The 24,859-nt window shown below is 37.7% G+C and overlaps 1 long non-coding RNA gene across 1 annotated transcript in view; it reads right to left on the bottom strand.

The window, feature by feature from the left end:
- Positions 1–1,221: 1,221 nt before the first annotated feature.
- The window catches only part of LOC131090059 (uncharacterized), a 26,640-nt gene continuing 3,002 nt past the window's right edge, over positions 1,222–24,859 (bottom strand). Inside the window, exon 2 of the long non-coding RNA XR_009115292.1 lies at positions 1,222–2,212. This is a non-coding gene — a long non-coding RNA (uncharacterized LOC131090059). The remainder of the gene's footprint in view (positions 2,213–24,859) is intronic.

Here is a 24,859-nt window from a genome sequence, read left to right on the forward strand (position 1 = left end):
CAGAGCTAAAGGCTGGCAACATGGGGCAGGCATCAGGAGACACCACCCTGGGCACACCCCTTGCCCAGAATAATTGTGACAATAATATTGTCAGAATAAACGTGGTTAGTCCTGCCAGAATAAACTGTGGAGATGCCATTTGCTTGTTATATTTTATATTTACATAGATTTTCTAAAGATTCCTGTAGAAATTATACTAATTTCCTGTTAATTTCCTTTTCTGTATCATAAAATATGTACAGTCATATAACAGCAGTTCTGTTTCTGTCACCAAAATTCTCTACAGGAGATTCACAAGTCTTTTTTTTTTTTTTTAATCTTGTTCTGTCAAGAAATAGTAATGAAATCAGCCTGCTTATCTAATGGGAAAGCCATGGCATTTAAGACGTTAGCCAGACAAAATGTTGCTGAAAGTTTAGTAGCTGAAATACTAAGATATCGGCCATACTAATTTCAAGTTTTTGTGATGATGACAGAATTCTGATGATGATGGCATCTCCTAAAGAAGCCTCTTTTATTCCCAGCAAACATCATTTCTATCAGTCTCCAGAGACCTGTACGTTCCAGAGAGGATACCAAAAATCAGTCCATTAAACAGTTTAAAAAATAAAACAGCAAAAGAAAAAAAAAGAAAAGAAACAAAAAAATTCCCCACTTAAACATTGCCTGCACCGCCCTAGAGACCCATCTCCTCCAGGATGTGTAGTCTAAACTTTTATTTAAAAAACATGAGGCCCAACAGGCAATTTTAAATACCCTATGAAATGCTTCCCTCTTTCATTGTGAAACTTCTAGAGACTGTACAACACTGCAAAAAGAGCATTATCATCTTCTATTTGCAGACAGGGCAACTAAGATTAAATGCCCAACACGCTTCTGAAGTAGCAGCAAAGAACAGTCCCTGGATTTTTCTTTCAAGCTACCCTAACACTCTGCCAAAAAAATCTTTTTTTACCCTGCCTGAAGATTTTCTTCACTGTGAAATGCCTTTTTTTTGTTTCCTATTATTTTTTAAGAAAATTAGACAATTTCTCCAGGTTTTTGTTGCATTTTATCTTTATTATTTCAGAGATCTTCTCACAGTTTGGAAAAATAATAACTTCCCAGGCTGCATTTATTAATTTCTCTTGAATAACCTTGATGTCTTAGTGCTTCCTTTGTGAATGGAAAAAAAGTCATTACTTGTGCTTCCTCTTAACATCTACATTCCCACACAGTACAGAAACTCTTGCTGATGTGTCTGGAAATTGTACTAATTGTCACTAAATTCAAGGATTTGATTCAGAAAAACATGTCTTTAACAGGAAAGGGGGAAAAAAAGGCAGGCCAGCATTAAAACACATAGTTAAACATTTACCTAAATTTGTAACCAAAACTATGTATAAATACTGAGGTGGAAGATTGATTAAACAGTAAAATTCATTGGATGAATCAATAATTTTCCTTTAAAAATAGCCTAAAGTCCTAATCAATAAAAGATAATTTCCTTCAGTTTAAAATAAACTTAAGAAGGGTCAAAGATTTGTCCTGCAAGCTCTGACAGTCAATTTAAATAGTCATTCATGCAAGCAATGATCCCATCTTTCATCTTCCTCTGGTAGGACAAAAACCATATGAATAAAATAATAATAATACAATGAAATAGAATTTAAGGAAATTTTAAACAATGAGATTTTTCTGCCGCAGACTGTGTCCCATTTCTTTTAGAGCTTTGGGAAGCCCTAATGGTTCACAGCAGTGGCCAACAAAGAGTGACCTCTGGACAGCCAGTTCTGGGACGTAGACATCTAAATAATTTTTTTTCTCTTCGAACTTGAAAATGAAGGCTACAGTTTGCTCTGCCACCACTCGTGGGGCTTTCTCTGATGACACAGACGTGGAAGCTTTGAGAAAAATGGAAATGCGCGTTGCCAGAAGCGAAACTGCGAGCGATGCTGGTGGCGAGGCCTCTGCTCCCGCCGCAGGTCAGCGTCTCCTCCTCCACTGGTGCCTTGCCAGCGGTGGGGGCTGTTCCAGGGCTGCCCTTCTGGGCTCTGCTGCACCTCGAGCTGGCACTGGGACTTGCAGGGTTTGCTCACACGCTTGCAGGCAGGAGAGGCTTTAAAGCACACAGCCTGTTAAATTCCAGTAAATGTGCTGCTGCATATTTTAGAAGGAGCTCCTGACCACGTGGTTCACAATTAGCGTGTCCATTTCAGCACTAAAAAGATGCCTAGGAAAAGAAAATGTGTGTGTAAGTACGAAAAAGTATCAGAATAGAGCACTTAGACTGAATAATTAATACCATTTCATGTTTTGCAACCATATATTTTAGTCATCAGAGATGACCCAGGCTACAAATTCATGTTTATTGACAAGGATACATTTCTTAAGTCACCATTTAAAATGGATTTTTATGGCTGGTCTTAATAACCAAGAGGCAAAACTATGTTGCACTACATGAACATACTGCAGATACAAGTTAAATGGCCAAAATGATTCCCTAACTCACCAGGCAAAAAGGCAATAGAACAGTTATTGAGTCAAAACAAAGAAAGAATTGTCCTATTCTCCCTGTATCTATCATTTTAAACATGAGTAAAATCACCAGTTAGTCTTAAAAAAACAAAGTTAACAAATTTACCAGGCTTGCAAGTTTGCATTATGAGTTTACATAACTAATTATCTTCACAGGTCTGCTTCATAATGCTGATTTCAGCAAAAGTACTACCAGGAAACATGTTTTATACCAAAACATTACATTTTCTCACCTCATTTTTACCAGTGAGTACACTCCCTTCTGCTTTACATGGTTCTGCTTCCCTTCACATTTCTTCATGTTCTTACATAATTATCAGACTACTAAAAAATATTTTAATCCAAATAATCCAGTTTCCTTTTAAGAACTTTTTCAGTAGTGTCCTTAATAGTTTAAGCAGAAATATAGTCAAAAACATTTTGCTCTCCTGAGGCACATAATAGTTACACATGAAAAATAGCTTCCTATAGCTTCCTATTCTACCACAGTTGCACCATGAGGTTCATGTAACATTTAAAAAATTAGGGCAAGATAAAAATTGTATTTAGAGATAACAAAGATACAGTTAGAAGAAAACATATTATCAACAACCAAGTTAAACCTAGTTATATTTTGCTATCATCATACAACTTTTTCACCAATAGATGATTTTATATTTGAAAAGTGGCTAATATCACTGAGGCAATTCCCAGCTACTAGCAGGAACTTTAGACGGTGACTTAATACAGTATAAAGTGACTTAAGATCCAAAGATGCCTCAGGATGATTTCAAGAGTGACTATTTGAAAAGAATACCCCAAAGAAATCCACTAAAAAGTCCATTCTTTAAACATTCCCCAAAGAATTTCTGTCAGCAAAACACGGAAAATGTTAAGCAACAATAGCTAAACTTCTGTAAAACAAAAAAGAAACTCCTATTCTGCGGTTTTCTTACCTAAGCTGGATAGACTGCAAGTCATAATTGAAAGATTTATTCAGAATAGAATATGTAAAACTCTTAAATTAAAATACCTTACAGGCCTCAACTCTCTCCTTCTTTTGTTTTCATCACTCACTGGAAAAATACTCCATATTTTTCAGTTTATTCCCTAATGTACTGACCAGGATGAAATAAGTCTGCAGTGAATCTCTTTTCTTTTTCTTTTTTTTTTTAATTTTTGTGCTTTGTTGGTTGGGTGGGTTTGGTTTTCTTTAGTGGGGAGTTTTTGTAATTGGTTGGAGTTTTTGGTTTGGTTTGGATTTTTTGTTTGTTTTCCCTTAAGTTGTGCTGCATATTTCTGCCTATTTGGACCAGGCAGCTTTTATTTAGTGCTCTCTATACCTTATTCACATCTGTCAACAAAAAAAGCACATCGCAGTCACACACCAAGGCACAAGTCACAAAACTCACAGAAAAAGTAAAAGAAATGATATTTATATGTCATTTTGATAGTCAAGGGAGAAGAAGTGTCCCAGTCCCTCTTTCTAAAAATAATGCTTCATACAGGTGTCATCTCTGTATTTTACTGGAGTTATCAAAAGAAAAAAAGTTGTCATTTATGGAAGTTGCTTCCTGCTATTGAAATAAAATGATGTGCTTTAAATCACAGTTCAGCTCTTCCATACCTTTCTTCCAAGAAAATCACGCTTACATGTAGGGAAATGGGAAAAAACAGTTTTATTAACCCACTGTCAACCTCTCTCTTCTACACAAATAGCACACAGAAACTCTCTTCTGGTCATCTACTCCTACCAAAAATTGATTTGAAGTGTTTGCTATGTCTTAAAATAAAAAATAACCAAAAAACAAGCAAAAATAGTAAAAACAAACAAAACCAGTTACTCCTGCCATCCATAGCAATGATGAGCTGATAGGAAAACCTCACCATAGTGTCTTGTCAGGCATACCTGATAGAGATGAAGAAGTCTCTAATTAGGGCATTAATTCCACACTGCAGTGCAGTTGCAATGCAAACTCCCATTTACTGACAGGTGCAATATGTGGGTGCAAATTTCTTGGCATTAGCAATCTACTCTTTTGCATTTACCTTGCTAAGCAACATCATTGCATTGATTGACTTATGTACAGTACTACACTTTCACCTCTTAGGTACAGAAAGAAAAGATTGATTCCAATTTCGGTGCCACAGTTTTAAACAGATGCAGCACCGATGAATTAGGTGCACTTACTCCTAATTTACAGTCATGGAAGAAAAATAATTTTCTTGATTACCCTACTGTTTAGAAAGCTCTAATTCTTTTGGATAGAATAAAGTTACACTGGTCTGAAACTCGCATGACAGTCAGGGGCACAGTTACATGTATTTTTCCACGAGAAGATGGCAGCTGTCCTCAAAGTGTAATGTGAGTTAACTAGGAAAAGGTGATTGACTGATGCTGAGGTTAATTGCTTGTTGGCATGCTAGAAAGCCTATGCTAACAAGTGCTGCTTATAACTAACAAGTGCCAATTATTTCCTTATATTCCAGTACACATTATATTATGCTAGGCACTATACAAACATCCAGAAAGATCCAGACATCCCTACCCAGATCTGATAAGTTAATGATTTAAGAAAATCATGCAAGTTACTGATGAAAATGGGTCAGGGCATGTGGCTTATCACAAATGTACAGCTCTTCATACAATGGTACAACACTAGAAAAACTTTATTAAAGCTATTAATGCACAGAACATATATTCATAATGAAAGTATAAATAGTTGTCTGGTCATAAACTTTATTTTCTCTGTTGCTGATCAAAAGCTTACATTTACAGATAATGTGTATTATGTCATTATTAGAAGCCTGTGAACTCTTTAAAATATTCTAATCCTGTTTCCACATTTTTGTGGAAAATAATGTATATATATAATTGATGACCAACTGCACGTACATGCTTGACAAAACTTCCCATTTAATAGGTGGATTGTTATGCAAAATATTGCCTAATATTTGTATGATGCATTCACCTGGCTTGAAAAAATGCTGACAGAACTTGGATGCATGTCATCATCCATTGTTAAATTGATATTAAATTCATCATTTTGTTGCTAAAGCATCATTAAACACCAATTTTAATTGCATTAATAAAATATGACTAGGACTGTAGTGACTAATACAGATTTTCCCTATGATAATCATGATTTAAAATAAGATTAAAAAGTAGCATCTCCTCAAGGAAGAGGAGTTAATGTACCAAAAATTATCCTGCAAAGCCAACCTGCCCCCCACCTCCTCCTCCTAGACAAGTCATCTACCTTGTATCAGTCAGAATAGAACGAGGAAAGTTGATCTGAGTAGAAAACTTACCCGTCTTTCAGGCTTTCTTTGCAAGAAATCTTACAGTGCTCGGTAAAACTGCATGCTTTGTCTGCTACTCCTTGCCTAATTTCAAACTAAACATATGCAATGGCATCACAGTGTAGTCATGAACGTGAAAGCCTTTGGAAGTGCATTAATTGTGAACGTTGGGGTTTTTAACACCTTTTTCTAACTGTTAAGATGCAGAGAGTGTCAAATATGTTGGTAAGCTGTTAAAAAAGGTAAAAAGTGCCTAAGCTGTGGTTTGATCTCTCCTACTCCTGCAGTGCAGGGAACATTTCAGCACAATGCTATCTCAAGAATTCAAAATAATGCAACAAAACTCTAACCATATGGGTTGTTAGGTAGTCCTGGGAGCTCAGCACAGGGTTGGGCGAGGTGACCATAAAAATGAAAATATTTAAGAAAATCTAAAAATATTGAAATTGTATTTGCAAATATTGCATTGGTATTCCTAAACTGTTATAGAATAGATAGGTACATTTCTGTACCCATCAAACACTTAATAAAAGATAACTCCTCTAGGCAATTTGCAAACTATAGTTTCATCTAGATATATGTCAGTGTAAATCAGGACCCTTCAGTTCTCAGTTTTTCTAAACAAGTATGCCATAATCTTTCCTAGCCCTGTTTCCGTCAGACCCTCATAAATCCACCACATTGCTCTGTCTCCTCAGAATGCAGTCAAATTCACAAATATTTTAAAGGGATAGTGAAATACACATATAGTAAGTCCATCATCCTAGAAGGAGTTAGTAATTTCCTTCACCTGCAGTATATATTTCATTTTAACACATCTTTAATAGACACCAACTAATCATGTTTAAAGGCTACCCCTTTATTATTGCCCTTTATCCATAAACTACTCTTTTCACTGACCTTAATATATAAGGTGAAGATAGGCAATAGTTTGATATAAATGCTTACATATATGATTTTGATTTCAGCATACATAAGGTAGAACTAGTTGGGCTGGACACAATTTTCTTAATTTACAAGAACCGTTGTAGAATATATATTTTTTGTTCCAAGTCAACTAATACCCTCAGAAATACTGATAACCCTAAAATTCGATGCCTTTCCATTTTTTTCTCTAGCCTGTATTTTGTAAAAGATTAGAAAATATAATGATGTTTGTAATTTCAGATCTTTTAAGAACAAAGTACTATCTGAAATTTATAATATAAAAATTCTCTTTTCCTGGAATTACAGTTTTGTATTTATTGAATGCGTTCACAGGCTCCCTTAGGATGTGAAATGTATGGAAATATATGTGCATTACTGAGGAAAGAACTAAATTTATTCTTTCCCCACATCATGCTCTTCTTTGCAGTAGAGGTTTTTAATTCAACACAGAGCTAGAATGAGATGGAGCCAATTTCCTGGTCTATATGTGTGACAAATGCTAAAAGTGGCACAAGATTAACAAATTAGTTGATGTATATATCTTTAAAGATTTTTGACTATGTCCCAAATCAAAATGCATGCTTATTTGAAATGAAGATTTCCTTGGAGTTAAGTATTAGACAGCAACGTTATGAATTCTTGTAATTTTAAGATGGAATGGTGCAACACCAGACAAATAAAGAATAGCAACCCAAACAAAATATCTAAGAAGGATTTTATGGCACATCACTCTAATAATAACAACTTTTGTTGCAATAAATCGTGTATTTTTAATGATAAAATATGATCTTTTGATAAGAAATTTGCTTTGAAAAAAATAATTATTTCAGTACACAGGTATCTCTCTTAAGAATGAATATTGACACTATTAACTATCAAAATAGGAAATTCTCTCGTGTTAAGAAATGTATCAGATAGAAGCTTTTTTTAAAATGAGTAGAGGGAGATCTACAGTATAGACAAGTGTGTCATTATAGAAAGGTTTCTTTATGATGGTTTGAAATAAAAAATAGGGAACTTGACCTTTTTAGCTGACATAGTAATCACCTACTTGATGCAATCCAGATATCTAACACCAAACAATAAAAACATCTGTGACAACAAACCATGTAAAGCTTGTGGAATTATTTAATTTTTTTTTAAGAAAAGATAGCAACATTTAATAATCAGATAAGCCTGGATTGGTTCTTCTTACACAAAAACTTTTGTGTTTTGGAAATGCTAGGTTTAAGGGGCTATAACTTAGAAGTGAAAGTTTTTTAAGTTCAAGTGCATATGTTTTGGAGTTACCTCATTCACTCCTTTTTTAGGACCTTGTCATAGTCCACCTGTTTTGCTTTTGCCTAAATTACATCAAAATAATAGCTTTCTTTAGAGGAAAAAAAGTATCTTTCTACTGAAGTACATTTCTACTGACTGTATCCAAACATGATAATACACTTAAAATTGAAGAGGAGCCATATTCAGGTTGCATGTCTCAGTCACCCAATCTCCCTCTCACGTATCTGTTCATGTTGACAGACTATGTCATAATACATCAACAGAGAGATCAGCATAGAAGAACAAAAATTCATCGCCTGACAGCAAGAGGAAAACTGATTTCTACTATTAAATTAGCAAAAATATACCAATATTTCACTACCAATAAAGACACCATGGCTAAAAACATTCACCATGTTATAAATTTGAATGAGCATTGGGAATTTTTTGTTTCAATAATACTTAAACACAAGAAAAAGGGAGGGGGAAGAGGGTGGACTCAAGGATGTCAACATCTTCACAAGAAAAGAATTGATTTCTAGTAAAATGTGCCATCACATTTTGGATTTGTTACTCTTTTAAATATTAGTTTTAAATATTCATTTAATTAGAGACCACTGAGCACTGTTTTTGCAAGATTCTGTTCTGACACAGGCTTGTCCTCATGAGGTCAAGGAGATGTGTGGAAAATTATCTGTGTCAACAGAGTGCTTCAGCTTCTTTATGTCTGAGAATTTTGACTCATGTAAAAAGTATTCCAGCTCCCTCATTGCCAGATATAATTTTAATATACTATATAGAGCAGTGTTGTATTGCTAGGAATTTAACAATAGCTGGAATAAATAATGTCTTTTTGCAGCCTGGGGCAACATCTGCCACTTATGCATTAATTCTGCCCCTGTTTGAACACTCTACAACATATGCATTTCTCTTTTGTCTGTTATCCTAGAGTTGTGTTATTCCCAAATATTGACATCATCTACTTTTATCAGCACTAACTGCTCTGAAGCTTCCTAGTCTCATGCTCAGCTCTATTTCTTTCTATTGATTATCTTCCTCACTCCAGCAGGTAGCTAGCCAGCGAGGCTGTCCTGAGAAATAGCTTCCAATGACTTTATACGCACAATTTACACGGAATTGTTTAAAGAAGATATTAGCCTCAATACAAATCAGTGAACCTCATTTAGTCAATACTGCACAATTCAGCTGTTGGCACCCTGTCACATGTTAGTCTTTAAAGTCAACTACCATACCCAATCTGCACATTAGCCGTAGTATTTAGTTTCATATTAAAATGAGGCTAGTTTTTCACTTTTCTTTTTGAAATCTATTCAATACATTTTCTACATCACCTCGTTGAACCATATGATAGCAATATAATTCTAAGTATAAAAACCTGAGATTAAATGCTTGATTTTTGACAGTGTTCTTAAATATAATAAATTCAAAGGGAAATACTGTTAAGTTAAAATGGAGTGTTTTTCATTAAGTCCAATCAAATGGTAGACAACAAAGGATCTTTTATTTGAGAATATGAAGTGAAAATGAAAACCAGAAAACCTTTACTAAGAAAAGGTCCAGCTAAATTATGTTGGAAGGAGGTCTCCAGATTGAACCTGGGTGTTTCTTTTGCTAAGAATGAATTAAACTAAGATACACTATGGGAGAACAGCTTACAAAAAAGGAAAACCTGTACTTTACAAAAATGAAAACAGGGCCTAAATGCAGCTACAGAGAAAGATCAAATATTAAAAAAAAAAAAATATCGCTACTGTAGCACCTAAATTATTCAAAGAAATTTGGGGGATTTTTTTACCCCTTTTGCATTCCACAGCAGGGTTCCAAAATCCTAGATGGACATTCATACAAAAATAATCTTTTCCTTTTAGCCTAACAGACTATGATCTAAACCATGATTTAAACTAAAGATAAAAGATACACAAAAAATAAAGTATATGTGCTTATCCCTAAATCTGTTACTTGAGAAATAAGACAGTTCTTCTCTTGTTTTCAATCTGTAATAGGCACACTTATTATATTCAGTATATCCTTGATGTTTATATTAAAACTTCTCTGTGCATCCTTCAGTAGTAGTAAATAAATAGGTATTGTTTCTAATTGTTGGTAGAAAAATACTTGGTTTTGGCATATTTGACAAAGAAATATTTACATCTTTCCTATAAAGTGTTGGTCATATAAAGCATAAATTCAAAGACAACCTGCAGGGATTTGTGGCTGTTATATTTTGCAGGTGGCAGAAAATAAAAAGAGGTCTGGGAGTATAAAGATTAAAAAAAAAAAAAGATGAATAAAAAGACAACAAAAAGAAATCCCCACTTCACATTATGAGGTCAATATTTTAGAAAGCGCAGAGGAAAAATGCAGAATCCTTTTTAAGTCCTGATGAGCAATCATCTGGACTTACTGATACCAGAGGTACCGATACCGATACCTTTTGAGAGGAGGTAAAAATTGTCTGCCTAGTGAGCAACTGGGAATATTGATACCAGACAATATCTTCATCCTAAATACTGGTAATTTGAATATATAAGTAGAAATGTTTTGCATGACCTCTGGTCCCTGCTCTTTTCCTTGAAAGTTGAGGTTCTGAGCCCCAGGTAGGAGACAGACGCTGAAAGATGACCAGTCTGGCCTTCCTGATACATCTTTGTACGCACACACACTCTCTCTCACATACACACATTTATTGCAACCTGATGCTCATAGGAAAGCTTTTTCCTCCTTTTGAGTTTCTACAAGGAACATTTCAGAAACCAAAGGGAAAAAAATTAAAAAGCAGCGAGGACAGAAATAGCTGCATATTCAAGCAGCAAAAAGGCAGGTGTGGTATGAGAATTCCTGGTGTTCTTGTCTGCAGTGCTCTGTTTTGCTGTTGGAGGATTTGATGGGTACTTTTCATGGGTCTATATATGCTTATGATAAGTGTACTTGGAAAGAGAAACCTTCCAGGTGCTCTTTGGCCTATTTACTTGGGTAGATCTGCTTTTCTGAGATAAAAGTTACGCTGTATTTCAGCTGCTGTCTTCCGTGCATGTGCCTACACATTACACAGTACTTTTTCCCACCAATTACATTAGTAATCACTAAAGTAGATGTAAATTACTTTACTTATTTGTTATATAAATTACATCCTGGTAAATCTTACAAGATATTTATATGCAATCAGTACTTAAACGTGTTTCAATTGTTCTACTGCAACATTTCCTCAATACTGTAAGTACTTACTGCAGTCATGTCTTATAAGAATTGATAGAACTGTAGTTGGAAAAATAGTTAATTCAAAGTTAATTTCTAAAAATCTTACCCTTTTAAAGTTAACTCTGTTCTATATACTAATATGTAATAAATATTCTGGATAAGCAAATGTACTGACAGGAAATAAGCATACAACAAACAATACATTCTGGGAAGATACAGCATATAGAGTAAAACAACATATGCATTACAAAAGTTTACAAAGTCAGTTTGATGTAGCTGTTTTCTTAAGGTAATAAAAATATCTTAGTAGTTATTACCTGTGTCCCCTTTCATTGTGATAGGAAAAAAAAAAAGACAAAAAAACCCCCACAAAATTTCTTACCCTTCCTCATCCTTTTAAGCTCATTTTTTGAGATGCGTGGATTTACTATGTGCTTAAATTAAGCTACAGTGATCACCTTTCCTGTACAGTCTTAAAATGGTAACTGGGTAGAAAACAAACCTAGAAAGTAGATTAATATTATTTAATATCTAGGAGAAAAAACAACTTTTGTACCTGAAATTAGAAAGCATTTGTAGCCCATTATTTTCTTTTTAATGCAGATAGTTTTACTTCCAGATGTCAAGATTTCTTTAGAATTTGTTCTTACTACACAGAAAAGTGCACAGGAATAATTTACAGCCAGCTTTCTTTAGCCATTTATATCTAGAATATAGTATTTAAAATATCTAATAGGGAAAAATATTGTTGTCCCTCTGAAAGCATAATTATTAAAATATGATTATATTATTTATCAGTAGGCATTGCTAGTTTCTTGGCTTGATTAGGTTTTTATTAATGCTCAGAAATTTAAATTCAGACATACTTAGCGTCTGATTTTTAGACAGATGTCAGTCAGCATTAGTGTATCAATTTTTCATCAGAAAATAAACATGCATGCTAAAACCACTTCAAAAAACATGGAGTTTTTATATGGGACCATATTATCAATGCTAATTATATCCTTAAGATAAGCATTAACTGTGGCAAAGAGGGGAATCAAACTGTTTGCAAAGCATATGAATCTCAACTGGACATAAAACTGCCTACTTTGCTTCCTGCTTTTCTTCTTCAGTCTCTTTAATACCTGGAAATATTACAAAACTATTAAAGATACTTTAAATAAAGATATTCTCCTGACATGATTAACTTGGCATTCATGTTTCAGCACACCTCTCCAGGCAGCAGTGATTGTGTGCCAGCGTTAAAAACACGTATGTAGCGTGTTCTTTGTGTGTGTTTGCATGTCTGTGCAGGCAAACATTTCATCAGCACTGAGTGTGAGTCAGTCACCACTGACTGTGTGTGTGTGTTTATAGACAGGTGCTAAAAGCAAAAGTGAGGTCGGAGGGTGGAAATGAAGAGCATTTCCTTTTGGAAGAGCCCTACTTGACCAAAGTCCTGCCCTCCAGTTTGAGAGAAGGATAGGAAGGGGCACTGCAAGAAACGTCCGATGCTGCAGCCACTGAAATGCCTCAGAGTTACCAAATGTGTTTTAAAGGAAAGTTTTAGATATACAGAGCTTAGAGTCCTATGAGCTGTATTAAAGGAATCACAGCTACACAAATCAGGCTTGCTATGAAGACTGCCTTTTGGGGGTTAAAATTAGGTGGCAAACCAGATGCACAATTTCACTGCAATTCTAAAGACAATTCTGAAACAATGCTCAGCTGGTGCAATATGTTATTTTGTGTTCACAAGATGAAGTGGAATTTAGATTTTAAAATCCAGTAAAGATTTTGAAGAGTTTTGAGGGAGGCCTACTTAGCTTCCACCTAATTTCAGAATTACTCTTGGCTGTCTTCTCACTCCAACAGTCCTTGAATCAAAATTTCAAATCAGAATCTATTATTTTCTTACTCATGTTAAGCAGCGTTAAGTAGAGGGAAAGGATTTTATTTACATTAAGGAACCAATCTTACAGTTTTCACACAGGAAAGGCACCCTTTAGAGGCAATAGCAATTTATATTTCTTTAAAAATTCCAAAAATAATCAAACAAAAAACCTCCAAACAAACCAGCTTTCATTTTTCAGCATTACTTAATGCCTTTACTTATGTTAGATTTCACTATATGCCAGAAACACACAAGAACAGATCACAACTTGCAGTACCAGTGTTCCTTCTCTCCCTTTCTCTCCCTCCCCCTCTCACCTACACCATTTTGATTTTAAATTTGCTGAAGCCCATTCAATTTATAAATAACCTTAAACTGTTGAACTGTTCACTAGTTTATTTGAACAGGAGACAGTGTTATTGAAACAAATCTAGTTAACAAGGTAATTAGCTTTTGTAATATTCCTCAGAAGGCTGGAAACCAGCAGTTCATCACAGCACTGTACAAATAGCGGTATGCAGTGTTAAGCCTCTGCTTACAGGGGCTTCTATCAAAACTCACTGGTCACATTACCTACAAAAGATATCCAAGGGCCACCAGAACTGATTTATTCACTTGAAGTGGAAGGATGAAAATATTTTCCAATAGTAACCTACTGTAAAAGCATAGGCTACTGCTGGTGTTGAAAAGATGGGGCTAGAACCACAAAAATCCTTTTTCTTGATTCCACAAAAGGCTTTGGGCCTAATTATTTTTAAGTATAATCCAGCCAACATCTTCTCATGCTTAGCTGCACTGAGTGACACTATTTGTGATGCCCAGTCTGCTGAAACTGAGCAGGTTGCTGTCAGTTTAAAAATGACTATAATAAAAGTGACCATGAAGATGGATCTTGTGATTTTGCGTTTCTAATCAGTCATCTGTGAAGAACACTTTTGCTTTGATTCAGCAGACTGGTGACAGCCATGATTGATAGTGCATGAGGATGAAAAAAGGTTATTAACTGTCTTCCTATTAAACTCAATGTATTACCCCTCTAGGTGCATCTCATACTTTAACTTAAAGTACTTACTCAGGTAAGGTCAAAAATGAACTCTATAAACACAGTATCCATCCTGTTGTAGATGAACCAGGGGCTCTAATGCTAAATTTTGAATGTTCAGCACTAAAGCATATCTGAATCCTGACACCTTAATTACTGTGCCAAAACCAAACACTGAGCAGACCTTCGTACGCTTCTAAATATGTAACTATACACAAGAATTTTCGTATGATACAGGAACCTATCAGTGATTCTGTGTGTTGGTGAATACACACAGACAAATATGTTTTACTTGCTATAATAGTCTCAAAATAAAAGTTTATATAGTGTTATGTTAACGAAAAAATATGTAGAAAAGAGATAAGAAGTGTCTGAGGGGTTCAGGTATGAATCTTACGCAGAAAATAGCATTTTACCTGCTCATAGGTAACTCCATTCTTAACTTGATCAAGTGTGATTTAATAATTTATGAAGGCTTCCTATTAAAAGAAAATAAAAATATTTTGCTGTAAATACAAAAGCATCTATTTGTTGCCTTACAATATGTTTTAGTCTTAGTTTTTATTCCCTTTTTACTGATGACAGTACTCACAATTATCAACTGAAAAAAAAAAACCAAAGGAAAATGGCACATATATTAATTTTCAAAATAATTATTTGGTGGAAATACTGATTCCTAGGGTACTTCTAATTTCTCAGGGTGTCTCTGTGAAGAGATAATTTTAAAGGAGCTTAAGGAGAAAAAGAGTGAAATCCTTCTCTTGTGTTCATTTTAGTTCCTCCTGACACTAGAAATGAATTGAAAGGGGAAAGTTGTGCACATTGTGTATGAAGGTTAGCACCTTTTTAGATTCACAAGTTTATTTTAGGAATTAGGACTTTTACAAACACTTCTTTATAATCAGTAGCATTTTAAATTTTTTAATTTTCTTTATGAATAAATTTCAGATGCTCTTTGAATTTGTTTATGCATATCTTATATTACAAACATTTTCTTGTAAAAATAAGTAGAAATACAGATAAAAAATCCTATTATTTTAATGACAGTGTACACACTCTTATCTGAAGGAATGTACAGACACACTTATTTAAAATAAGCTCTTTCCACATGGTACATAAGATCTCCCTGCAAAAGACATTATTCTGTATTTGTTTTTCAGAGTATTAAAACACACCTTTAAATTTAGTTTTATAACAGTCCTTCACTTCCTCTTTTACATTACATCAAGAATATTTTTTGCACTCATTAACATCATTCCAGAGGGAGGGAAGAATATTGTACCAAGCTAGATCCTTTTGAGGAAAGAAGGAAAAATTATCTCTCTATTCTGACTATTCTATAATGTACTGTCATGCACAAAGTCTGCAGCCTAAGCAAATATTTTAATCTTTTCAAGGTGGCATTGAATTTCAGTTGTCCCTGTTATTTTTAAACAATTTTTTAAAAAACATTCACAGTTGGGTAAAGTCCAGAAAAAATATAGTCTACCTAATATGATCTCATGAAAAAAAATTATTAAACAATCCTCTGTAACATCTTTATTTCTGGAAAATGTGTTCCTTTCAGGTGTGGACTTGGGAATAGGCACCAATTTTGCCTTCAGTAACATTTCTGCTTTATAATAAATTGCAATCCTCTTGTAGCCCCGTGTGGATTTACAACTGGCAGGCTTTCTCTCTGACAATTTGGGGTCACTGTGGATATAGGTGAGCAATAATTTCAGAGGTGATGGAGATATTGACAGAATTTAAGAGTCCAAGTTCCCAGGCAAATATTTGTAAAATGTACACTCCTACATTGGATTTTAATTAATAAGACTTCTGGATTATATTGTTTGCCTGTTTTGTGCATTGTATTTTCTCTGAAACTGTAAAAAATATGAATTTCCATTTGTGCCTCTGTCAGTACTGTGAAACATTTAATGTAAAATCTATCATTCCTCCCTCAAGCACATTTAAGTAAAGAAGAAAGTTAAAGTTACTAGAGGCTTAGCTAAAAAACATACAGCATGCTTTTAGAAAATCAGAATTATATGATTTTTGTTTTGGGTAGCCTTATGGAGGCCTGGAATAGGTAAAATCATTTTATCAGATATCACACCAAACGGAGGCCCTGATGGCAGTGAGAGTTTCTAACAACGAGACAGACCTACGTTTTACTCACTCAGGAGGGGACTGGCAGGATCAAGCCCCCTCTGTTCACTTCATGTGTGTAACCTAAAGACAAGAAGTAAGGCTAAACATAACTCCAGCCATGTGTAAAACAGCGAAAACCTTTCAGTCAGTATGGAAGAAATTAATGAATTAGATTTATTCCTCCGGTTTCTTTAAAAGAATTGTCACAAGAACTAAACAGAAGATCCCAATTAATGAAACAAAGGAAAATTTAGGGCCATTTAACCTGGAACAATCGTTTCCTCTGGTTAAGGTTTATATAAAACCCAGAGCAGGCCTGAAATGTCAACTCTAGTGGTACCCTTTGAAATCCCGTTTTATTCCAGCACTCACTGCACACACGAAAGCAAATCCTTAAACTGCAGGCTAAGTGCATGTGGCCCAACCAGGACCATACAAAGGCGACACACGTAGCATGTGTCACAGCCAGCAGCACATGAGTGACTTCGCCAGGGGGGATCCCTCATCTAGATCCCACTCCAGACAATCAGGACACTGCAAGGGAAAAGAGATTAAAAAAAAAATAAAAATAGAAGAAAGAAAGTGGGGGAGAAAGTTGGAAAAAAAAGAAGATGGCAAGAAGAGCCAGACTCCAAACCCCACCTCCTGCCCCAGACGCACAAGGGCAGGTAGCCTGGCTGGGAAAGCCGGGCGCCTCCCGCCGAGGGTTCGCTGCCGCGCCCGGCGCCCTCCGCAGCGGGACCCGCGCACCTGCCGGCCCCGGGGCCGCGCCCCCGCCCCGCCCCGCCCGGGCCGCCCCCGCCGCTGCTCCCGGGCCCGGCGCAGCGCAGCGCCCGGGGCCGGCCGGTCCGCACGGGGCCGGGGCCGGGGCCGCCGCCGCAGCGGAGAGCGCGGCTCGGGGGCGCTGCCCGGCGGCGGAGCGGAGCGGCCGCGCCGGGGGCTCCGCGGACACGGGGCGATGGGGAGAGCGGCGCGGGTAATGAATTCCAGCAGAGAGCTCGAGAGGAGGCATTCTTCAGAGATCTGCCATATTTAACATTGACCACACTAAAGATGTTATTAGCGACGGAGGGGTGGGGAGGGCAACGGAGGATACGATAAGGGAAAATAGATAATGACACATAATCCAAACCAGAAGTTTGAAACCAAGTTAGTTCGCTGAAAAGAGCTGAACTTTTTTTTCCACTCTCTCGGTCTCTCTCTCCCCCCCCCCCCTCCCCTTTTTTTTTTTTTTTTTTTTTTTTATAGACTGAGACTGAAAGACAGGGAGATAAACTTGTTACGGAAAGAAATATTCTTCTAAGCAACCGGGTAAACAAAATAGCTGAAGTGAGACAGTGAAGGAGATGGGGGTAGGGAAATGCAAAGGACATACTACTATTTAGAAACCCCAAAGGAAATTGTAAAGTAGGAAATGAAAAGAAGGAGGAGAAACATTTCTGTTGTAAATTGGAGGGAATGCAGAATAGCGGGAGAAAAGGGGGTAATAGCTGCAGAAGGTCTTATGTAAAGCACCACTGAAGATTAGCCAATGTCTAAAATATTTCAGCTGTGGAAAGAGCGTGGTGTGCTCATCCCTTCAGCATGGGTGTGTGAAAGGGAAATGAGTAGGGATAATTACTAATATAGCACATGTCCGGAGGAACCAATCCAAAATAAGAGATAAATTTGGCTGGTGAAGACAGATAGGAAAAAGGCTGGAAGGAGACTTAGGAATACTTATACCCGGGAGGAGAGGAAGAGAATTAAAGAAGGGGAAAGGTTTCAAAAGTACAGGGAAACTTAGAGAACCAGCTGGACCGGGAGGAAACAGCTACGGCAGAGATGGGGCGAGAGAATGAAAGTGAGAGAGAAAGAGAATGGGAGAGGCTGAGGGGAACAAATATACCTGGGAGAGGGAACAGTTGGAGCGGATGGGAAGAAGGAAAGCAGGAGCGGAAAACTAGGAGAGAGGGAAGGAGGGACGGAGGGAGGGATGTGGGGAGAGAGGGAAGGAGACGGAGGGAGGAGACAAGGGCTGAAGTCTCCCAGCCTGGGGAAGGTGCAGCAGTGAGTGAGAGAGAGCTCACTCGGAGGGTTAGGTTAGATTTCCAGAGCTCTTAGAGCTCATCGACCAGACCGCTGGAGTCACTATTCAACCCGAGTCCCAAACACACGCCTCACTAACTACTTTACAGCCACTTTCATTGATTTTCTTTATCAAATAAACATAATACCCGTTACAGCAACACTTCCTCTTCGCGCAGCCAGAATGCCACAAGCTGATTGCTGCATTTCTCCGGCTTGCAGTTCCCCACCCTCCACCCCTAAATAAATTGTGTTCTTTCACTTAAGTGGTCAAATACATTATTTCTTGCACAATTTTTCTGTAATCTGGAAGGTACTCTGCCAGCTAGGCAAATTGTTTAAATTGCAAGGTAAAAGGTCCCCATTCCCATCGCCCTGGTGTGGAGACAAAATTTTCTCCCCATAAATTCAGGGTTAGCTTATATATTTACATACCTATTTACCACTATTAAGAGGTAACTAAATTTAAGGGGTGATGTCAAAGAGAACAGTTCTGCCTTAAAAACTGCAGGAAAAAAAATTAACGCAATTTTACCACATGCACCTAAACTGTCACTTAATCTAAGCATTTCAGCCTCAAATTTCAATTTTATTTAAAAAATCCCCTAAAAGTAGCCCCCTTCAAAAGCTGTTTTTGAACCAGGCTCTTCCATATATGTCAAAGGGCTGTTGAATTATTCATTATTATAATTACTATCATCATTGTCATTATCCCTTTCCATGTGGAAATAATTTTATTATCGTAATTTGATATCTGAAGAATTTCCTGTTAGTCGTTTGATAATAATTTTTTTCTACTGAAAAGAAAAGTTTTGTTTATAAATGACAGAAAAATATTTTAAATGCTTTTATGTTTACTATAGATTTCCGTTTATCTAATCGATTGGAATGCCAATAAATCGATTAAAGGTTTAGTGTTTTACAAACAACCATTTTGTGCTTTTTGATTTTACGTTCTGAATGATTTTAATAAAGCTAATGCCTTCTCTGAGCGTTTGTTCACCCCAAACCTAATATTCCATCATTTCTACTATTTACAATTGCAATTTAAAGTGTTTCTAATGAGAAAAATAAACACAAATAAAAGAAGGAAATAATCTGATGAAATTACTTTGGTCAACATATTTAGGCAAAGCCCTTAAAAATCTTGGTGAATTATATGCGATCATACAGTGATTGCGGAATATTAAATTAAACTTAGATAAATCCGCATTGAAGGAGGCAGCACCCAATCCTGAATTTATTTCCCATTTTCTATAACAGCATCACTGCGCTCCTCTCTTTGCAATGACAATGTGCCAAATCTAGGCATTTTGAAAACATTTTCCATATGCTTTAACTGGAGACTGATAGACAAAGAAGAAAAGGAGATGGTCTTTTTTCTCTTGAGGTATATTTCCTTTAACTTTTCCTCCTACCTTTCCTGATCTTCATCATTTTTTAAACAAAAGTTTGAAAATCATTAGGACCTTTTCTTTTTCTTTTACTTTTTTTTTTTCTTCTCACGTAATCAATTCTTGAATTGTGGGGTTTCAGTTATGCTTTAATGCAGGACTATAGAACTGTCATTTCTATACCTTGGCGGACAATATTTTGGGGAGAAATCATTGATTCATTTAGTTTTCGCTTGCTGGTTTTTGTAATTAAAGATGGTTTTAATTATACTCTTCTTTTTTTTTTTTTTTTTTTTTTTTGTAAGTCAGATCAGATGTGCTGCTTGCTTGCTGGAAGGTTGTTTTTTTTTTTTTTTCTTTTAACGGTGCTTTTAATTTATGTGTAGTTTTTACGGATAACACAGAGGTGGTGGCTTTTATTTAGCTGTAAAATCCACACGTTTTCTTTGAAAACTTGGCTCCTTGGGCGAAAATAACTTTTTCTGGTTGCTTTATAATCGCTGTTTGTCGCAGAGGTAGTTTAGCATATTGTCTACACAACAAAGATTCCTGTTTTATTGGCAGTGTGGATTGCTGGATTTAGGTATAAATATTTCATAACTTTCCTCTTTCTGCAGTAAGATCGGTAGTTTTATTGGCTTTTTCTCCTTTTTGTCTGTCTTTCTACCAGAACCGTTTTATTTCTGAAGTCCCTTTTTGTCCTTTTCCAGGACAGAATGTAAAATTTTTCCCTTGGATATATCACTGCTGGAAATATGCTCTTGGGCTTTCTGGAGGGGATGGGGGGGAGCGGTGGTAAGCGGTCGTTTTCCTTTATTTGCATAAGAGCTGGTGAAGTGCCTGTGAAGTTGGTGAATTGCTATTGTTTGGGGCTAGTCCTGACTGTTTTTGTTTATAAACACTGGGGTGGTTGCCGGGAGGGGAGGGAGGTCAGAGCACTGTCAAAGCGCTGACCTCTGAAAGCCCAGAGGGCGCCTGGCTCCTTCACCCTCTCCTTTCTCTCTCTCCCTCTCCCTTTTTCTTTCCCTTCCCATCCAAGGCCAGGAGCTCAGGTTCAGGGCATTTAATCCCCGCGATCTGCCCAAGAAAGGAGCTGAAAAAGGGCTGTTAAGGCTCCGGAGGAAACGCCGGCAGCAGACTTAGACCTGGAACGCTTTTATTTATAGTAATGTCCGGGTGCGCGTTTTTGTACGGCTCCAGCCAAAATAACAACAAGAAGAAAAAGCCAGTCGGGATCGGCACTATTTAGCTCAAAATCTCAGCGAGATGTCTGTACTATTCGGCTGTGATTTTTCTCTAAGATCACTGCTCGTTAGACGCACTTTCAGTAGGTGAATGCCAAATCTGGGGCAGTGAAGGCAGAATTGTAATGCAGTAGGTTATTGTTGTTTTATTTCTTTTTCGAACAAAACTTTCCAGGAATCAGAGTGGGGATTTTTGTTTTCTTTCCCTCCTCCCTCCTCTCCTCGCGTCCCCCCCATTCCCCCCTCCCGATTTAAGTGTGTAGTGGAATGTTTTGCGGGGGGCGGGGGGGTGGCGGGGAAGAGCGTTGTAAATTAACAAAAGATTTGTATATATGATACCTGCAAAGAAAGAAATTATTAATAACAGCCAAACGCTTTGGGTTCAGAGTCAATTTCATCTCGGGGGAAAAAAAAAAAAAAAAAAAAAAAGAAAAGAAAAGAAAGAAAAAAGTACAAGAGATTGCTATCAGGTTTAAGTATGTTTTGAAAAGAAGTTGCTGAGTTAAACAAAAATGTTAGTTAACACACTGCCTTTGTCAAATAGCCCCCGGGAGGAGAAGAGACAACAAAAAGGAGAGGAGGTGGGGGCTGGGGATCTGAAAGTGTCTGTAGCTCAGATAAAGGGTCTGTAACACTGAAATCTTGTAATACCTCGTTTCAAACTGAGCTCATCTATAGACTTAGGGAACGCAGTAAAAAGACATGGATCCCCTTTCCCTTGGGTTGGGGTCTGGGGAGAGGAGAAGGTGGGGGAAGGGAACGCTTATTAGGAATTATGTCGGTTTATTAAAGAGGGGAGCGGCTATGTCTGTAATTATGCAGATCCTTGTGCCCCTGTGCGTCCGCAGCGCAGATTTAGGGAGTGAAATGAGCTTGACGGGGAGACGTGGTGTAACAGAGCCCGGTTTGGGCTACGATTTCTTTGTCTATTAAAGAATGGTCAGTGTCGGGCTCTGGCCCCCATCAGCTCCGTCTCGCCCAGGCCAACTAGTTTTCCTTAGGGCTAAGGCTGGAGATGGTAAAGGACATAAAAGGCTGAGGGGTTTTTGAGTTTTTTTTTTTTCCCCCTTCCCTTTCTTTGAAATGTAACGTCACTATCAAGAGCTTTTTGTGGTTTCAACAGGAGGCTCGAAAAAACCCAAAATATGTAACGGTGCCTGCAGGAGAAGTTCGGAGGAGGTGGGCGGGGGGTCCACCGAGACCGGAGGAGAGGAGCTGAGAGGTTAGGCGAGACTCTTCGGGGCGATCAGCTGAGCGAGAGAGGGAGGAGAGAGGGGAGCGGGAGCCGGGCCGGGCCGGGCCGGGCCGCGCCGCCGGGAGCCCCGCACGGCTCCGGGAGCCCCGCACGGCTCCGGGAGCCCCGCACCGCTCCTCCGCGCCCGCCCGCGCCCCCCGGCCCGCCGCCCCCAGCCCGCGCTGCGCTCCGCTCTTATCACATCCCACAAACCTGCCGCTGCTGCCTCCCGGAATTAACCTTCTTCGATTTTTCCTATCTACGTGGCGATCCCCGGGTTCCTTCTAAACTGTTAACATCCCGTAGTGCCTTTTTTTTTTCCCTCCCCCCGCCCCCCCCCCCTCCTCGATAGGTACTATTTTTAGGGGGAGAAAAAGCGGGAGAGACAGAAAAACAGAGAGGTTTAAAATGTTAGGATGGACAGTAAACAGTGGCAGAAGAAACCCTGAAAAATGTGGACTCTCCTGTCGCAATTCCTGCCTTATTCCCCCCTCCTTTGTTCCTTAGCTGTAACTCAAGAACACCATAAACCTATATCCCCCTCCAAGACGAGAGAAAGGGGGGAAAATCTACAGCCAAAAAAGAATGACTTGACTGTTCTGACGTTTGGTGTTTTGACATTAATGACATTAATGATATTGATGTTTCACCAGGAAAAAAGCACTAGGAATAAAAGAGGTGGGGGGAAGTGCGGGGGGGGGGGGGGGGACGACTTTAAAACTAAATTATCTTCGTTTCCTTATTCTTCCGTGACATTAAGTATACGTGTTACTTCACTTGAATTTGAAATAGATGTATTGTTCTCAGGTGTTTCTTCATCGCATTGTATTTAATTGTCTTCAGTCTTAGGAAATGTGTTGCCATCCTTCAGGCATGCACTTGAATGGACAATGCATCCTTCTATCTCAGAGTTCCGTTTCGTCTACCATTTAAACCTAAAAGCCTTCTTTCCATCTTACTCCCCCAATCTGATAACTGTAAACAGGTTTCAGAGATTTCATTTTCAGTCTTTGTTTGCATTTTTTTCCCACCGTGTAAACAACAATGCAGAATATCGCTAGTTTCCTTATTACGTTCATTGACAGGGCGCAGTGCCTGTGGAAATCTACATACATATGCTCACACCTTTTGTCATTGATGAGCTGGTGCAATGCATAGGTGAGGCTTGGAAAAGCCACAAAGTTGCTCTCACTAACCCTCCAATGCCCCTGACTTTTCCCTTAAGTTCCAATCTTGAAGATTTTCCTGAAGTTTAAAGTAAGGTTTCCCTGGATTGAGGTAGGGGTCCTCCTCTGCTTTATTTGCAGATTCCGATTTTTTGAATAGCTGTACTTCCAAGCTGGCGGTTTGTTTTGGGTTTTTTTTGGTTTTTTTTTTCCTTTTTCTTTCTTTTTTAGTCCTTTTTTCCCCTTCTCCTTTCGAAAAACCTCTTTTTTCTTTTTTCTTTTTTCTTTTTTTCCCCCCCTTCCTTCAAAACTATCAGGACCTTCACTCTGACCTTAAACATCTGCTTTTAGACACTCGGTTCCCTGACACTGGCCTGTGTTTCCTTAAGGGCAGCCTTAATTCATCATCAGGTGGGGATTTTCCTATTAGCGTTAGTTCCAGTACTTGCAAAACCTTCTCCTGGAGCAGGAGGTTTAGGGCCCAGAGAGGTGTGTATTTCTGCCATCCTGGTTTCTGCTGGTTTGTTGTTGTGGTGCGTGTGTGCTTTTAATGGAAGGTTGTGATAAAACCTTCCTGCTGGTTTTTAGTGTTTAAGGCCTAAGACAAGGTTTTGATGTGTATCGCAGGAATCACGAACTTCAAAGGCATGTCAGCTCTAAGGTTACGGTTCACCTGCGCGGGGTCCTTGGTACTGTAAATATCTCCTGCCTGTTCCTGTGACTTAGTGACCATTTCTGGTATACCCATTTCTGGAATAGCATTATCAAAAATCTGCACGTGTTCCTGCGGTGTATTCGGATGCTCTTTGAATAGTCATGTTTTTATCTTCGGTAGGGGGTATTTTAAAGTATGTCTATTCCTAGTTTTAGTTAATTATCTTTTAATGAAAGTGTCAGTCATATTCACATCTGCAGTATTAGGTTAAGATAATTAGATTTTCAAATGAGAAGCAATCTTCTTAAATCCCACACAGGAAAATATTTGTAGAAGATTCCGATTTATAATGACATCTGTACATTTTACCCTACTTTTCATCATAATAGTGTGCCCCCCTCCCCTCAAGAATGAAATATGTCTGGTAAAATATAGCAGATAAAATATTAATAAAATATCAATACTTGCAGGGAAACTGGAAGATGATGCATGTATATGCATGAAACCTGGATTGTATGCAAAGAGACCCTTTCCTTGGGCTGATATTTACTTCATTTTGATAAGACTGTTTACAGTTGATATTGTATATTCTGTAAGGCTTTGCTTTTTACTTTGTTGGTGTCTCCAAGCAATTACATAGCAGTCAACAAATGAAGCGTGCTGTGTTTTGTGTGACTCTGTGTATGTTGAGTGTATGTGCATATGTGTAAATACGATGTGGGATGTGAGCGTGCACATGTATGCATTTGTGTGCACATGTGTAAATAAACCCGTCTTTATCTCTGTATGGGTAGTTGTTCCCTATCCTAGATATATTACCTTTCCTTTTGCAGATGTGTC

The sequence above is a fragment of the Melospiza georgiana genome, chromosome 1 (genome assembly GCF_028018845.1).
Source record: "Melospiza georgiana isolate bMelGeo1 chromosome 1, bMelGeo1.pri, whole genome shotgun sequence".
Taxonomy (NCBI): Eukaryota; Metazoa; Chordata; class Aves; order Passeriformes; family Passerellidae; genus Melospiza; species Melospiza georgiana.